Source organism: Triturus cristatus, chromosome 3_2, assembly GCF_964204655.1.
Source record: "Triturus cristatus chromosome 3_2, aTriCri1.1, whole genome shotgun sequence".
NCBI lineage: Eukaryota > Metazoa > Chordata > Amphibia > Caudata > Salamandridae > Triturus > Triturus cristatus.
The window spans coordinates 912,133,246-912,150,306 of NC_140584.1; the positions used below are offsets into that span (position 1 = coordinate 912,133,246).

General features: G+C 42.3%; 1 long non-coding RNA gene across 1 annotated transcript in view; it reads right to left on the reverse strand.

Annotated features, from left to right (window-relative positions):
• LOC146858444 (uncharacterized) overlaps positions 1-17,061 on the reverse strand; it is a 127,305-nt gene that overhangs the window by 107,201 nt on the left and 3,043 nt on the right. The window contains exon 3 of the long non-coding RNA XR_014979695.1: positions 16,710-16,806. This is a non-coding gene — a long non-coding RNA (uncharacterized LOC146858444). The remainder of the gene's footprint in view (positions 1-16,709; positions 16,807-17,061) is intronic.

The following is a 17,061-nucleotide window of genomic DNA, read 5'->3' on the forward strand; positions in this document are numbered from 1 at the left end:
CTAAGAGGACATGAAATGATGGGATGACGAGAATACCACCCTGGTTAAGTTTCAACATGGTCAAAAAGTGTGGGTATTGAAGCCAGTGGAGCACCGGGCCCTGGAACACTGTTGGTCTGGGCCTTATGAGGTGAAGAAGTTCAAGAGTGATGTCACCTACTTGGTGGACCGCAAGGCTCCTAGGAACCCTTTAGGCTCCTACATGTGAATCTCCTCAAGCCCCACTTTGAGAGATCTGAGATAATCAGGTTCTTGGTTACTGATCATGGTGTGGAAGGGAGAGCAAACCTCTGGTTGTGTAGCACATTCATACCAGAAAGTTTACAAGGGGTTCAAAGAATAATACTACATGTGTCTTCCTGGTTGGGCATTAACAAGGTAGAACTGTCAAGGTTTTGATTCAATGCAACATGTTTTAATTGATTTTCAAACATAATCTATATGTTGTTTTGTACAGTCTGTGTATATGAATGTTTTGTGGGTACCAAAATAATTGTTTGATGTAAAAATTGTGCATTTATGTTTGTCCTCATTATGTCCCTGTATGTGAGTGTTCAGAAAAGAATGAGTGTGGTAAAGAGTTATCAGTACTGACAATTTTTGTTGGAAATATATTTAAGGTGGCCCTGCCTTTCTGAAGTATTAGGGCCCATCCCAGCGTAGTGAGAACAACTTTTAGAAAGTTAGCATTTTCTTACTTTTACTTTTATCATTCTGTGCCTCTGCCTGTCTCTGAATACACTTCTGGGTTGGGTGACAGCTGGACTCTGTGCATTCCCTCTAGATAGTCCCACGCAGGGAGCTGGGGTGTGACATTTGCATCCTGATGGTGTATTACCAGTCTGACAAGCTTACCTGAGGTAGATTAGGAGGGAGGAGCTGACACTTACCCCTGAATAGGGCTGTGTCTGTCCCCACACAAAGAGCTGCACACCTCCCTGTAGTGATTCTGGAGCCAGGGCAGGAAAGGCAAGGACCTTGTGATATTCAAAGGTTTCTATGATGTCTCCCCCACTTCAAAGGTACATTTGGGTATAAGTACTGGAACCCTGACACCATCAAATTAGAACTCTACTGGAACTAAGGACATTCTGCCTAGAAGAAGGACTGCTGTGCTGCAGGAGGGACTGCCACTTTACTACCTGCATTGCTGTGTTGGCCTGCTGGTTGCTGTGCTGTAGGAGGGACTACCACTTTGATACCTGCTCTGCTGTGTTGGCCTGCTTGTTGCTGCTTCTTGCCTGGAAGTCAGAGGTACTGTACCTGCTCTCTACATCTATGGAATCTGCCATATCTAAGTCCTATCCGTGCCTCAGGTGCCCCCTCTAATCCTGGGCCTCAGAAGTGGCTTCTACAGCTGTTTTTTCAAACGTTGACGAGTGGCCAATTTGCGCCGATTGGAACAGACCCGGTGTCCTCCGACGCTGACACAGTGATGATTCGATGACAAAGCAGTTCCCGACTGCGAGGTTTTGATGTCGACGCAGCTCTGATCCTTTGACACTGTCTGCAAGGCTCAATGACGACACAGTGCCGAACCTTCAACACCGTCTGTGAGGCTTGACTCAGACGCACTACCCTACTGTTTGGAAAAGACTGACACATCATGCTCTCGACATGAATGCTTTGCCGCATACGTGGTACTTTTTCAGCAGACCCTGCGTGGATACTGTAGCCAGCCTGCCCTCTCTTAATATCCACCTGAACTTTGGATGTGTACCGGTCTCTCGTGCCCCCACCTTTTGACTGCTAGTGACTTCTCAGCACTATTTTCTAACTTAATCTTTAAAAATGCATATCTCAAGTTCTACCTATTGAATTTTGATAGTTTTGGTCTTATTTTGCTCTATTTTGTGGAGTCTTTTTGTGGTATTTTCACTGTGTTACTGCAATTAAAGTGTGCACAAGTACTCTACAGATTGCCTCTTAAATTAAGCCTGACTACTGTGAACCAACCTACTAGAGGGTGAGCACAGATTAATTTAGATTGTTTCTGATTTACCCTGACTAGGATGGTGGCTCCTGCTTGGATAGGGTTATACTCTGCCAACCAGAAACCTCAATTTCTAACAGACCTCTTTGCAAATTTTACCCGGTCATGTCATCTTACCCATGATAAATCTCCTTTAATAATAATCAGCTCCTCAAATCTACCTTCAGATCAGTCTTTTAATTCCTACAATTTAGGTAAAATACATGTCTGATCAATAATCTCCTTTGGAGTTGGCATTGAGAGTGCTGATTGCTGTTCACTGTTGCACACTCCATTAAGGATCTTATTAAGATCGTTTTATTTGATTCCTTTTTGCCAGTATTTCCATAATTGAAGCACTCATTTTGCATGATCAAAAATCTGAGATCTACTCGATTCCCCCCTGTCTAAGATGCTCTCTGTAGGTGATCCTTGATTTAAGTTCTTAAGAACTCAACTGCTTGGCCAGCTGATGATTACGTTTTGCTACTAGCAGTGTTGATCTTCATTGTGTAATAATGCTTGAAACTCTGCGATTTCAAATTGAATTATCTGCTTATGACACAAAAACTCTATGCAAAACCTCCACAGTCTGCCTTAAATGCACCCAATTAAACTTTTAAATGTAGTCATGCATTTTCCCATAGACACAGAATGCTTTGAAACATCAGGCCCTTGCTTGGATGCTGATCCTAAATTAGCATCTAGGAATTCTGTTATCTTTTTGACAACATAACGCACCAGCTGACGATGTGACTGATGTGATTTATTTAATGACCATCTAGTGTTACATGTTTTTTCTGCCTTTAGACTCAACAGAATGGGCGCGTGACTGCAGGCATCTGGGCTAAAGAGATGCTAGCAAGGGCATAATCTATTTGTGAAAACCTGTTAACTTCCCTGGGTTTGTTCCTGAAAAACAGACGGGAAACATCCATGGCATGCTGGGATTTTTCACCCAGCGTGTGTGTGGATTGGTACACATATCAGTGCAAGATTGAACTGCACTGGTGCACAGTTGATGTGATGTCAGCCCCACGACTCTGTTATCTTGTGATAGGCTACAGTACCAGTCAGACAACAGGCGCGCAACACCCATTGGACTGAACAGCCTTCAGCCTCCCCCTCATACCCATCAGCAGCTGTGGGCTAGGCTGGGATTGCTGCCTGCCAACCTAGCCTTCAAGTCAGTCACTGCAAAGCATTCACCTCACCTTAAAACATATATTTCCAGCGAGAAATACCGTCATATGTTTTTTTGTTCTTTCTCCTTTCACTTCTCACTCTCCCTGCTCTGCCTAAGTGATGCTTAATGGGCCCATGGAAGAGGTGTGAAAGCGGCAGCAGGAATGACAGCTGCTGTTATCAGCTCGTGCTCCCATCCACAACAGGGGTGCCCTGCAACACTCCCATTGCAATAAAAGCTGCATTATAAGCTCCCATCACAGGGCAATTTAGACAGTGTCAGTAATATGCCTCAAGCATTTTCCTTTGGGAAGAAAACATAGGAAATTAGAACCGTGCATAACATTACAGCATAAAAATGTGCAGTAGTTTGTTTTGTTTTCTTAGTGGCGTGAGACCAATCATAATGTGCAGTGCCACACAAGTTAAAAAATATATAGGATCCTCACAAAAGGGATCTGGAGTGGTATCTAAATTCAATGACAAAACATGCCAAAAATATGTATGTTGATATAATTGGCTTTTACACAGAGGTGGGTGAGCCGGCAAATTAACAGGGAGAGCTGGGCCAAAGGTATGGCATGGCACTAAGAGCCCGTGCACGAGCCACGCAATGACATTTTTGACATTTAAATTGTGCAGCAAAACATCTTGCAAAAATATGGTAAAGTTGTTGAAAATTCAAAATATGAAGGGGCATATCAACAAGGGCTTTATCTCTGCTTTTTTGGCTTTAAAAGCCAAAAAAGCAGAGAAAAAACTAGCACCCTATCAACAACAGGGTGCTAACACGCAAATTTGCATGTTAGCACCCTTTTACTCTACGCTTCCCCTTTCATCTCTAATGAGATGCAAAGGGGGCGTTCCAGAGTAAAATAATAGGAGAAATGTCACTAAGCGACATTTCTCCTATTATCAAGAATGTCGCTAACCCTGTTAGAGACAAAAAAAGCAGCGCTAACCGCGGTTAACGCTGCTTTTTTACGTCTGCTAATTCTCAGACTTAGCCATGATATCCTATGGAAGGAGGATATCATGGCTAAGTTTGCCTGTCCCTATCAACAAGGTAATGTGTGATTATCGCTGGGTTTCCAGCGATAATCTCACGTTAGCCTGTTAGCGTGTAGATTTTTATCGCTATTGAGATAAGCGTCGCTAATAGCACGCTATCTCAGCGATAAAAATTCACGCTAGCCGGCGATAATTATCCTCACGCTAAGAGCGCTGAGCGATAATTATCGCCGGTTGTTGTTGATATGCCCCGAAGTTCTTTAAAATGCAGAAGTGTTTCACCTTAGTACATCAAATTATATCATTGCATTGAGGAGTATACATTACAAATGATAGTGTTAATCATGAACTTAGACAACATTTATGCCCCCTGCACCTTAAAGGCAATGCCATTAGTGAACTAAGAGGCAAGACAGTTGTCATGGGCAGCATAGGTTAAATGCAGCCCAGATTCTTATTATGCATGTAGCATCTTACCCTTTCATCCTTTTGAGATTGATAAAATGCCTAACACCTCCGGACAGTTACAATCCTGCAAAACTGCTAAATATTTTGTAGCCTGTTTAACATAAACCACAAATTACATAGTTAAATTAAACAGTCTTCAAAAAATGCTAAGGTTACAATGTATTGCATACCAGACCCTCCATAAATAAAAGCCTCAAAAGTACAGAAGAGCATCACTTATGTTGCTTTTTACAATCACAGCACTTGACAGTTATCTTAATCATGTAATCTGCTGTGAAGTAAGGGTAGTCATTTAGAATTAGTTACGTTCATTGATGTATTTCAAAATCTTTTGATATATATTTTTTAAGTGTTGTTGGTTGTAATGCACATCGTTGCATCATGCATAAAACCTTGTGTTGGTGAACTTAAGTGTTTAAAGCCCCCGATTATGTTTGGCCCATTTAATTTCAAACCGTATGGTGACTCCTGCGACACCACATATCGGCATCACAAGCACCACAACCACGACATTTTTCCCAGGTAAATTTCACCACGTTTGCCTTGCCAAACTTTACCTGTGAATAACTTTATTGGGGGATAAGTGCCTTGCAAATACAATGGCATGCAGGTTTTGGTGCAGAGAGCACTAAGGGGCATATCAGCAACAACCGGCGATAATTATCGCTAAGCGCACTTAGCCCTAGGATAATTATCGCCGGCTATCGCTGGATTCTATCGCGGAGATAGCGTACTATCAGCAACGCTTATCTCCAAAGCGATAGAAATCCATGCGTTAGCTACAATACAGTGCGATTATCGCTGGAAATCCAGCAATAATCGCACTGTGACAGGCGATACCTTGCTGATAGGGCAGGGTGGATTTAGCCATGTAATCCACATCCCATTGGATTACATGGCTAAGTCAGCTTGAAAGCAGGCGCAGAGGAACCTGCGTTAAGCGCGGTTAGCGCTTCTTTTCCAATCGCTAAGCAGGTTAGCGATTCCCTTGTTAATTGGAGAAATGTCGGTTAGCGACATTTCTCCAGTTATTTTGGGAAGGAACGCCCACTTTGCATCTCATTAGAGATGCATAGCTGGGCGTTGGGAAAAAGGGCGCTAAGGCAAGGATTCACGCGATAGCGTGACCTTGCTGATACTGCAATAAAATTATCGCCGCTTTTCGCCCGAAAACGGACGCTAAAGCGGCGATAATTTTATTGCGCCGGCTTGATGTTATGCCCCTAAAATCGGTATCTTATGTCCTATTTTTAGACAAAAATCACACCTGATAAATTCAGATCCCCTTAGTATCTAACTTAACATGTGCAATAGATATCACACTCTCCTCCGGGGCATTTGTAATTGGGGCCTAATTAGATATACGTAGTGCACAGTACAAAATTGGGCCTTCCTAATCAACATATTTTTCAGTGTTTGTTTGCAGAAAAATATATGGATTCAATATTCTTTTTTCTGAATGACCATGGCTTTTTCATACCCTGCTTACTTCGTACTTGTTTAGTTGCCCCATACATTTGTGCTGCTGTGCCAGTATTTTCCGAAAACATATTTTAATCTGAATGGACAGTCACTGATCTAAATGTTTGTTCTTTAATTGCAATTGTATAGTCACAGGTTCAAATCAACTTTGTTGATTTACCTGGTCATTATTTTGAATTGATCCACATTTACCTTTCCGGATATTCATTAGTTTGAGGAAACAAACATTGAATTATGCTCAGTTTGACAAGTACTAGACAAATTGCACTGTTTTGTGGCCCGAAGTGCTTCTTTGCGGACGGTTAGCAAGTTATTCCGTTTTTTGTGCTTTGTTGTAAAACTATTGGTTTATAGTGTGACCTGAACAAAAGAAATATTGGTGTCAGGCCTGCGGACTCCTCGGGTGCTCCTGATGTGATGCAGCTGATATGTATGTTGGGTGAAGCGGAGATCACTAAGACATATAGGTGGATATGTACAAGGAAGTGGTAGAGCGTGTCGTTAGCCACCTTGGCTTAACGAAACGCACCGCCACTTCTGAAATGCAAGGCTGCACCATGGGGAACAACCTTTACAACGCAACTTTTACAACGCACTACCATTACAACGAAACTGTTACAACGCGAGTGCAGTGACAACGCAGGACATTACAACGCAAGTCTTTACATCGACTTGCACTAGATGGCGTGCTAACATTATAAATAGTGTAGTTTACTATCCCAACACCTTCCCTACTGTTACGTGGACTGGAGTTGGAATAGTAAATTACACTTTTTTAATGTTAGCACGCCATCTAGTGCAAGTCGATGTAAAGACTTGCGTTGTAATGTCCTGCGTTGTCAATGCACTCGCGTTGTAAAACTTTCGTTGTAACAGCATGCGTTGTAACAGCATGCGTTGTAACGTCATACATCCCTGCACCATATTTACAAGAATGTCGTGCAGCCTTGCCTTTTCCACTACGATGGCGCTAGGTTTAGCAACTTAGCGCCAACCTAAACTTAGCACCAACACAGGCACTCTTGCACCAGAGTGCAAGGGTGTCTGCGTGCAGGGGAGGATTGTTTATGTATAGGAAGTTGTCCCTTCCTGCACATAAACAATCCTAAAAGGCCATTCTGCCACTTTCATGTGTGCTGCTTCATGCAGCACACATGAAAGTGACAAAATTGATTTTTTTAAAGGTTTGCTTATTTACAGGAAGGGACACCTTCCTACACAAAAACAAACCATGCACAAGGCAGCACACATGGAAAAAGCAAAAACGAGGAGAAATAATGCATTTCTCCTCGTTTCGCCAACTTAAAACCAGGGTTTTCCTGGTCTTAATTTTGGCACTGCCTCCTATGTACGCCACCCTTGTACATAGGGGCAGCGACAAATACAATGGTTGTTGCGGTGGAACACCCACCACAACACCCACTACACACCCCTTTCACGCTAACTTTAGCGTGAAAGGGGGCCTTATGTACAAGGCAGCATTAAGCCACATTAAGTGGCTTAACGCTGCCTTGTACATAAGGTGCAGACCCTATTACCACCACAACGTCGGTAAAAGTGACGTTGTGGTGGCGATAGGGGCTTGTTCATATGCCCCTTAGTTGGCAATGCTTTTAGAAAAAATGCTTTGTTTTTCCCTAGCAAGGAGGCATTTTGGTGTGGGGTATGATGACTAGAGGGTTGCTATAATACAAGTAATATTTCAGATACACTTAAGCTTGGATTGGAGCCAAGAGGAGTGAGAAATGTGAATACCTACCACCAGTACATAGGTGACTGACTGAATTGTGTGGGATTTTTAAGATCTGGGACTGGTTGGCAGTAGGGGTGTCACCTTTTATAGAATAACCAGGTCTTTACTGCATCCCTGAATATGAGGTGGTATGGGATATTTCTTATTATTGCTGGGACTGAGTTTTAAAATGTTGCTTTGTGGACATAGAAGGAAGTTCCATCAGAGAGCATTTTCCTGTAGAAAAGGATGGAGTGCTGGGATGCCAGTTTTGAGGCCAGCGTTCTTGTCTGTGTGCATCACTGAAGCTTTGTTTAGATTCCTCTGTAGGTAATAAAAAGTGCTTTGAAAGAGGAATATCTGATTAAGCATTATGAGACCTGGAGTAAAGGGGTCTCTGAGGTTGAGGTGAAGTAATTACCTTGCTACTGCTTTTTTGAAGTCTAATGAGTAGTAGAATGGTGCATCCATTTTCTACTTGTAAGTATCTTGGTTTCAAACAAGTTGTTTCAACTGGTTTATTAGCATTTAATGGTCCATGGCTTATAGGCAATGGTCTATGCGAGATCACTCTAGGTTTTCAAGCAAAAGATTATCTGGAAGTCATCTGTGCAGCTGTAATAGTTTAGATTAAAGGACTGGATGAGGCCTGTTAATGGGCTGAGGAAATCGTTCGAGGGGAGTTGATAATTGAACGTTGCGGCATTCCTGAGTTAGTGGGGAATACCTTCACTGAGTTAGTGGGCACGAAATGATGCTTTATCTACTAGAAAGCTAAGAGGAAGTTCAGTATAAAATGATTACTTTCATGCTATGATCTTGTAGTCTATAGTAGGTTGGAGCAACAGGCTAAATTAAAGGTGACAGATGGGCCTAACGGCAGTATGTGGCAACTCCATTCATATCAGCTGTGATTTTCAGGTGGATATGGGGGAGTATGTGATCCACTTCCAGAATGGATGTCAGTGTGACAATTAGAGAAAGAGGAAGCTGCATATTTAAGTGAAAGCAGCTCTTTCTTTCAGTTTGCACAGGAGTGCACTATTAGAGTCTGATCAGTAGCTTAAGGTTCATCTTTTGCATGATTGGCTTCATGCAAGAGGTATGGAGAAGAAGATGTCTAAGTTGAGGAGTAATGGTTCAGGGCTGGGCAGGAGTGTTAGTGGAAAGTTGGATGTCCTCTAGAGGTGCACAAGTGTCTGATGAGGGAGATATCTGGAGGGTGGTATTGAAGAATTCCTAGAACTGGGTAGGGAGTTGTTGTCCACCAGCACAGATTGTCTTGTACTTTGTGGACTGAGGATGGAGGCTACTGGGCGACTTATGTCTGAGGCAATGTTCCAGGATATCGGTTATCATGACAAGAAGGTCTGCAGGTGCATCACAAAGTAATTGTTATAGTGTGACCTTGGTAACTGTATAGGCTAGGTTGTGCAATGTGTCATTGCATTAATGTGACCTTATTCGGTTTTGCTTTCCTTCTTTTATATTTTGTGCATTTATATTGAGCAGCAGTATCTTTGGTCTGGTTTTCAGGAAATTAGGAGGTGTTGAGTAGTTTCTGTTTGAGCCATTAGGTAGACTTTTTTTCTGTTATGCAATTCCGATACCAAGGATGCAGTGAGGTGAAAGCTGAGTGTGATGAAGTTGAACTAAGTCTGCAGAAGATATTGTTATTGTGGTAATGGTGGGCAGGTTAATGTTGAAGGAGATGAGTTGGTGGTTTCTCCAGATGACGGGACAATTGACTGTCCAATCACTGAGTTTTTGTTTGGAAACAATTGTGTCCAGAGTCTGTCCAGCACAATGTGTTGTTCTGAAGACTCATGGCAGATGGTGAGTCTTGAGTTTGACCCGAAGAATCTAGATTGAGTTTTGGTTGGACATTCGTAGTTGCTCAAGTTTCTCAGAATACAGAGGCTGTTGCATTGAGTCACATAGGGAATGGTGCCCATGTCTATGGGGTTGTTTAGTATGGGGAATTTGGACAAAAATATTGAGTCCAAAATATTGTGACAAGAATATCGAGGACAAGAATATTGTGAAGGTCAGTTTCTAACGGCTTGCAACGTTTTACTATACTAAACTCCACATATATATTTTCAATGTATGCACATGTGGAGTTAGGAATAGTAAATCCATACTTACCTATTTGCACTTCCATTGTTGATATTTCAATCCTCGATATTTTGACACAATATTCTGTCCACAAAATATTTTTATGCTCAATATTCTGTCAATGATTGTTGGTAGGGGCCTCTATATCAATAGGAACAAGCAAAAGAAGGCAGACATAGATGAGAAGCAGGTGAGAAGAGATTCGTATTCAGAAGCAGCAACCTCTTGGAAACCATACAAAAAGGGTGCCTGGAATAAAGAAGCATCTTAGTGCAATACTAATGATAAAATACAGTATACAAATACTGCTAACAACACCACCGATCTTGGAACCAGCTCCCGCACCCGGATTCAGGTTTACACGGCGGGCAAGGTAGGACTTTTGCTTTACTCCACTTGATCGGATGATCTCCAAGTCCAGCCCACTTTTCGCTCAAGACCATAATAGACCACAACAGCAGCTGTAGCGGCACGGGAGGAGCAGGAGTAGGAGGTGCGTGAGTAATTAGTCACTCCCCATCTACCCTCCCACACATACCCACCCCATGTCAAGTGTCAAGTGTCAAGAGAGGCACCGTAAAGGTATCTCAGGAGTGAGACTGCATTGATGTCCACCATGAGATCAGGGAGAGACAGAGCAGAGGCTAAACCCAAACCAAAAAAAAGAAACCGACAGAATAGTGGCAAGATGAGCGAAGGAGCAAATGCTTTTCCTGAAGAAGATAAAGCGCTGGAGAGCAATATCAATATTGTCACAACGCCATTAAAAACATCCGTAGGCAAGAAATCAAAGATCACAGACTTTTTAATCTCATCAGTCTCACCAGCGCAACGAGCTCAGAAACCATTAATTGCCACGAGCACCGAGATCACTAAAAAAGAGACGTCCCACTCAGCTGGCTCTATGTCCAACTTCCTATAGACACAGATTAATATTTCATCAGAAAACAGTCAAAGCCCTCCGAAGACCCCCAAAATGACTGCCAACAGAATAATCGTGACATCCCAAATAAACGCAAGCGAAGCAGTAAACATTGGACAATCAAATCCGCTTAAAACATCAGAGGCTTCAGAGGGAAAAACAAAGCGACAAACAATAAGCCTTGGGTCATTCTTTTGTGCTCAGGGAACGAAGTCCGGGGGTGGCCTGCTGTCAGCCTCAAGTATGGATACAATGGACATTGGATTACAAAATAAAGAAATCTCAGCAAACCAAACAGCGGTCCAGCCCCAAAACACTGTAAATCCAATTTCAGAAGTGCATAACAAGCAGTCAGGAGCCACCACTTGAAGCTTAAATAACAAAATCAGCGTCAGAAACACAAGAAGCACAGAATTGTTTGGTAAGTTTAATAAGTTGCTATGAGTCAAACAAAATTCCACCAATTGTACCAATAGGGCCTCCACATGACTATCATACCATCCCTTCACCAATCAAGGTCCAACTAGCGAACGGCCCTTGCTCCCAAACAAAAGGTGATAAACCAACAAAATCTGAATCAGGCGCATGCCCGGGAGGAAAACTAGAGGATGACATCTGGAACAATCCAGGGGAGGACATTTGTTCAAGCCAGCAAGTAGGCGCTAATCATTCAGAAAATCTCCTACCATCACAGGCCCCATTGTGGCAGCTGTTTATTGGCATCATGGAAACCATATCCTCAGCACTACTCCAGCACTGGAAAACTAGAGCTACAAATCGATCTCTTGCAAATTTTAGCATCTCATTTGGTTGGCATAGACAGAAAAATACAAGATTTAAATTCACTCATCGGGCGAGTACAAAAATACCCTCATACAATGTACCACGAATGTCAATGCTCCGGAATAATGAACCAACTAAAGGCCTTGCCCACAATCCTAACAGATATCTTGGCAGAGGTAAAAAAAACAACCAACCATCACAATACTATCACAAATATTTGCATAGAAAATGCCTCAGACCAACAGAAGCCCACTAACACCCAGGCCAATTCAGTAAATACGGAAACAAGTGTGGATGCAATGAAAGGCATGTCTAATAACCTTTCTTCAGATACCCAGGTAGAAACATTACCAAGCATGCCAATTCAAAATAATTATAAAGAAATACAAGAATATGACGATCGACTGACCAAAGAACCAAGGCCACATATAAACCAGCAACAAAAATCTCATAACCCTTTAACAAAACGTGAACGAAAGAGACTGAGAAAAGCAAGGCAAAACAAGCAAAAAAGAAACAAAGCCACAGCACTCTCTACTCGGTATCAGGCCCAAGAGACTGGACGAGAGGGAAGATCTGCTTGCACAGAGAGGGATTGAGCGTCCGTACATGATTCCATTGGAAGGGGGGGCACATCGGGGGTGAGGTAGGGGACAGGGGCACACTGACATGGGGGCGGGGAGGGGGGGGAACGAGTTGGGGTTAGGAGGGACGGTACTCCATTGGGACACGGGGACTCGTTGTGTAATGAGCAGTAATTGTTGATTTGGAAAATAATAAAAAAATGTTTCAACAAAAAAAATCAGGCCCAAGAGACACCACAGGTAAGCTGCCAGAATGCTAATTCGCCCGGAACAGTTCCCGAAAAGGGGCCAAAGGGAAAAGAGGAAAGCATAAGCCTAATGGAAGAACTAGGGGAATTGAGACTTGCATTCGACCATACTAGATCAAATATGTCCCCTACGGGCTTAACAACAGCACAGTTAAGTAGTCCAAAAGACTCCCAGCCCACATATGGTTGCACAAAAAAAATAAAATTGTAGACTGTTCACTTAAACACAAGACTCGAGCAGAACAAAAAATCATATCTCAATACTTCCCCAAAATTACAAAGGCTCAAAATGGAAACACCATGACAAAAGCACAGCAACCATTGATCATCACACAGTGGCCAGAGACTTTGACAGTCCATTTGCCGGTATCAGGCAACCAGGCAAAAGCACAGGATCAAAAAACCGACCAGTTCAACTCAGTCAATAAGCTAAAAACAAGCGCTCAAAACACACTAGCAGAGGAAAAATACATAGGGGAATTTAAAAATAGAAGGATCCCAGGTTCAATTCATAATGAAGAACAAAATTATCTAGAAGGTTTAACAATGCTAGACATTATCCCGCATTACAGCTCCAGAGGAAATTATGACATCCTCAACTGGAGTGTCATTTTAAAACTTGCCAACTCGATCGAAACATTAAAACATCTGAAAACAAATGATATAGAAAGCATCCAATTCAAACCACTACCAAATGTAAAGGGGAAAGAAAAGACTGTGGTAACTTGGAGCGACCGAAAGAACGCTATGGAATTTTGGCAGCGTAGAGAAGATTTTGCCAAATGGGAAATCGAAATTAGAGTAACGGAAACAGAAAGATATCCAGGCCCGTTATGCCCGATGGCCGAGTCAAGATTACAAACGGACAGCGGACTACTTCGAGGGGCTGTAGGTCCTACCAGCACCAAGGAAGGATGGACCAATCTACGTGTCATCCACCAAGGATCATCAGGAGCAACCACTCAAACTCGGAAAGTGCTACCCCCAACACGGAGTTCAATGGAATACAGGAAAAACGAAGCATGAAAAAGCAATTTGAAACTATGCTCGTGGAATATAAATGGTCTAGACAGCAAAATAGAGGATGCAGATCTACTGGTATTCCTAAAAAAAATTGATATTTTATTACTCCAAGAAACTTGGGCAACAGCACCTGTTCAGATAAATGGTTTTAAAGAATTTCAACAACATGCCACCAAAGGCAGCCCACTTGGCAGGGCCACCGGCGGATTATCAATCTACCTTAGTACAAGTATACCATGGACTTATGATCTGATTGGATCTGGGCAAACATTGATTCAGTGCATCAAAATAGTACTACCACAAGATCTCTCCGCTGGTGCACAAGACTTTCAAGATGCACGGTCAATGGTAATTCGTAATGCCTACATTCACCCAGGGTCAAAGACGAAACAAGAGAAAATCGTGACCCTCAAAGCACTGGTTAAATCTTTGCAATCCACTTTCCCACAGGCGGGAATGGTAGTGTCAGGTGACTTCAATATGTTCTTACTACAAACAGAACATACACAATACAAACAACAAAAAAAGTTTAAAGGCAAACCAATCCCTCCACTAATAACAAACCCTAGAATAAAGGATAGTTACGGCCAGCAGTGTGCCTCAAATTTGGCCGAAATCGGTATGATCATTTTAAATGGACGCTTTCCACAGGACCAGCCAGCGGTTTCGACCAGAATAGCCAAACAGGCGCACTCTATACTAGACTACACCATAGTGAACCTGGAGGTACTGCAACTAATCCACAGACTGGAGAGCGACCATTGCACGCAATCAATCGACTTCAGCCTTCAAATCGCTAGGGCACCAGCAAGCAATGACTTGTTGGAAATCCCCAGCCCATATAACTTAAAAAGACTCGCGTGGAATGGAAAGAACGCCGAAGAAATTATGACCCATTTAAAAAATGTACAGATAAAAGGAAAAGAACAAAGATTGGCAGAGTATTGGGCAAATTGGGAAAAGAGTCTAATTGACAAATTCAGATCCCGAAACAAAAACCACAGAAGCAAACCAAGTCCAATAACTTCAGAGCCCCTTGGCTCCGTAGTGTGTAAAAAAAGGACTTTAAATCAGGAAATCAGAAAGTTACGAGGAAAAGATCAGATCGCGGGTGAAGACAGAAAGAGACAAACTCACAAATTAAGGCAAATATGTAAAAAAGAGGTTTGGATAGCAAAGAATAATCAACAAACTGAAATCTGGGTCAAATTATTGGAAACAAGTAAATCAAACAACAACAGGAAATTTTGGGCAGAAAGTAACGAAATAGCAAATGGATCCTTCCGTGAACACAATGCAAACGTATTAGAGACAGATTGGATACATTATTTAGCGCAAAACCAAGGGAACAACAGCAATCACCTAGCAATGAAAAAAGATCACACTATCCAATACCAACAAATAAGCGAAGAACCTGAAAAATGTTTTGAAGAAAATTGGATTAAAACTCACCAGGTACAAATGGTCATAAAAAAACTAAGGTCCACTGGCGCCCCTGGCCCAAACGGTTTACCAAATGGGCTCTTTAAACATGACCAATTAGTCTGGGCAGAATACCTTACCCCACTGTTCAATCACGCTTTTCAAACGGAAAGTATACCATCGTTATGGAGAGGGAGCATCTTGCATCCAATTTTCAAAGCAGGCGCCAGATTGGACCTGGCGAATTATAGGCTGATCACCCTCATCGACGTAGAGGCCAAAATATACGCGTCAAATCTCCTGACAGCATTGGAAGAATGGGTCTCCATGAACAAGATCCTCCCCATCACACAGACCGGGTTCAGGCCGCGAACAAACACGCTGTGTAATTTGCTAGCCTTGAACCTTCTTGTCGAAAAAGCTAAGGACAAATCAACTAAATTGTACACCTGTTTTGTCGACTTAAAAGCAGCTTTCGACACGGTATCTAGGGATCTCCTATGGCAAAAGATGGCAAATTGGGGGATTCCACCACTGTTACTGCGGGTCATCATCAACCTGTACACATCTACCTGGGTGAAGATAAAATTAGGAAATGGTGAAAAAACAACAGCAAAGATCCCAACGCACATTGGCCTAAAGCAGGGATGTGTACTGGCCCCCACTCTTTTTAACATTTTTATTGCAGACCTGAATAAGAGGCTAACAGAAGTCGAAAGCGATCCTCCAAAGATAGCACACTGCAAAATAAGAAGCATGCAATACGCAGACGACATTGTCCTATGTAGTCAGACCCCAATGGGCCTAAAGCGCTCCATCACAATGCTGCTCGAATAAATATACTAGGGAGCATGGTTTGTTCATCAACTACAAAAAAACGTAGGTCATCTGTTTTTCATCACACATAGGACAAAACAAAAAATTCAAATGGCACGCAGCAGGAAATACCATAGAACAGAGTGTGGAATATAAGTACCTAGGAGTAGTGTAAGAAACAAATGCAACCAGAATGACCGACCAAGGTCCAGCTCAACCAATACACAAGTATTCGTTAACAATCTTGCAAATAGGTGCAAAAGACACTTCCTACATCCGTCATTCAAAGATGTGAAACGAATCAGAGCATAAATCCAAAGGTGGAAGGTGCACTCATTGAGTTCGGACACATTCAATCAAATAGTCCAAATAGTATGGTATTTCTTTTCTTTTTATTCTTGTAATTCTTTCTATTCTGGTGTTTTACACACGGACAATGCACAGCCAACGCGTTTCGTTCCGTTCAGGAACTTCATCAGGGCTGTAATAATCACAAACAGGGAACAACATTTAAAAAACATATATATATACGACGATCAAAAACACAAACATATCATACAGGACTATTCAGTCTTTAGAGGAAAAAGGCACATAAAAACCACATACATATAAAAGCTCCTAAACATGTAAATATACATGAAAATGACCAAAAAACAAATTTCATTACAAAAACACATACTTTAAAATACATTTAAAACAACTAAGCAATACTCCATATTGGCGAACAGTATATGTGAGAGTAACACAAATTAAATATATAACAATCATAAGATATAGAGAAGAGAAAAGAGTAACGACATAAAAAAGAAACAGCAAAGGGAGAATAACAGAAAAAAGAAAGAAAAGACCTTCAAACACAAGTGATTAGCAGTACAATATACCCAACAGTTGAAAACGATGATAATTCTAGAAGCAAATCTGCAAAGGTCAAAAAACATCTCACCTCTTCAAGGCGAGTGGAATATATATAAATAAAATACTCCGATGGACAGTATGTATGCTCCTTTTAGACTCGTATCGTCTCAAGTAGAATCAATAATCTATAGGAGGGAGGAGCCAAGATGGCGACCGGGACGGCAGCGTAGACCCCCGGCTCCGTGAGCCTCCGCATCCCGCACGGATATCCTGCCTGAGATCCTTAACTTGTGCTACGTGGTCGTGTTTCTGAAGGAGAGGGGCTCCCGACTGTGTGACTCCGAGGTTTCTAGCCGTGCTATCGCCGGAGAAAACTGCATCTGAACTTTGCGGCCTGTGCGGCCCTGGAGCCGGGACATCGAGTGGACGCCGTGGCCGGG